The sequence below is a fragment of the Humulus lupulus genome, chromosome 1 (genome assembly GCF_963169125.1).
Source record: "Humulus lupulus chromosome 1, drHumLupu1.1, whole genome shotgun sequence".
Classification (NCBI taxonomy): Eukaryota; Viridiplantae; Streptophyta; class Magnoliopsida; order Rosales; family Cannabaceae; genus Humulus; species Humulus lupulus.
The window spans coordinates 141,821,041-141,822,776 of record NC_084793.1 but is presented as its reverse complement, the minus strand read 5'-3'; the positions used below and the strand labels follow the sequence as shown (position 1 = coordinate 141,822,776).

The window sequence follows — 1,736 nt, the reverse complement described above, 5'->3', positions numbered from 1 at the left end:
ACCTCTCATCGGCATAGGCAAAGCACACCTCTAGCACACATCTAGCACACCTCTGGTCGGTATAGGCAAAGCACTCTTCTAGCACACCTCTGCTCTACCATGACACATCTTTGGTCAGTAAATGACACATCTCTGGTCTAGCATGACATATCTCTGGTGTAGCGAAACACTTTATTGTCGGGCAAAACAAATGACTGCTCGGTCAAAATACTCCACTGGTCGGCCATAACATTTTACTGGTCAGTCAAAAATCTTCACCGGTGGGACAAAAATTACGCATTACAGTAACACTGTTGGATTTACTGCGTCATTACACACATCGTTGATGTGAAGACTCAGAAAAGAAAAAAAAAAAAAAGAATATATATATTATTTAAGTGGTGGGACCCACTTGTTTTAAAAATAAGCATATTTTTTTTTCTTTTCTTTTCTTTTTCTTTCTTTTTCCTTTTCCTTCCCGAGCACTCTCTTCTCCTTCTTCTTCTTCTTCTTCTTCTTCTTCTTCTTCTTCTCTCGGCAACCGGTGGCAAGACACCAGACCCAACCACCACCGGCCACCATTTTTGACGCGCGGCAGCTCATCGGTTTCGCCTTGCTCCGGCGACCTCAACTGCCAAGCGGCACCGCCCAACTCGCCGTTAATCGTTCGGAATCGCCAATCAAAGTTTTGGTCCGTCAACTTTGACTGTGTTTTCCAGCCAACTCCGACCACCACTCGGCAAGTGGTTGGTACCTTTGGAACCAGCGTGAAGAGAGGAACAAAACCCACTAAGTCATTCCGGTCAACTCGCCGTTTTTCTCCGGCAAGATTTTGGGTATCTCTGCCCTTTGGAAGCGTTTTACGGTGACACCGGAGGTCATTTGGGCGAAGGAGCTGTACTTTCGTGATGTACTCATCGGGATGATCGTTTTGATATATGCCATGCATATATTCGTTGACGTTTCCGGTACCGCCACCAACCGCTATTGTGCACCGCTTGGGTGAGGTTCCGAAACTTGAAATTTTATATATGGTCATATTATATGTCATTGGACACGATTTTGAATAAGGAATGCTATGATGATAATTGTTTGCTCATTTGGTGCACGTAGGAAAAACGTGATATTAAAATCGGACTAAATCATTCTAAGATCATCGATAAGCTTAGGAGCGTTGCTTTGGGCTCGGATTAAATTCTAAGGAGGTATCTAAAGAGGTAGGGACTCAACTAGACTATTGGACTTATTTTACTCGTATCAAATTGCATTCAACATATTCCAATTTCGATATTTATAAAATGTTTGAAAAATTGAAAAACTTAACCTACATGTTTTCTGATCTGTTCTGAGGGCACTGAGTGCCAAATATATATTTTTGTTCACTTATTTATGCAGGTTATGATTTTTGGGTTTATTCAAATGTAGTTGTTATGCTGCCCAATTTTCTAAAATATAAATGGAATATGTTTATTTCTTTTCATGTTTACCTGCATTTGATTATACCGATGAGAGCCATAGTGATCATGATTGGTGCACGTTGTTGTTTCACGACCTAGTCTCTGTATCATCATAGGTAGATCAGGTGTCCACTCACCTGTAGGTGTAAAGACCTAGCATCTGTCTACAGGAAGTGTTCTGAGCCTCCCCATTGTGGTGGTTATCAGGTCCGGCTACCCGGTTTAGGATGTCGGATTTTCTATGGTGGGTAACGAGAACTAGGGATCTAGTGGACGGTGTGATGTGCACTTGTAGCTATG

At 42.2% G+C, this 1,736-nt stretch overlaps 1 long non-coding RNA gene across 1 annotated transcript; it reads left to right on the top strand.

The window, feature by feature from the left end:
- The first annotated feature begins 447 nt into the window (after positions 1–447).
- On the top strand, positions 448–1,241 carry LOC133819299 (uncharacterized). Its single transcript, XR_009886309.1, has 2 exons — positions 448–981; positions 1,093–1,241. It is a non-coding gene; the product is annotated as an uncharacterized LOC133819299 (long non-coding RNA).
- Positions 1,242–1,736: the final 495 nt, after the last annotated feature.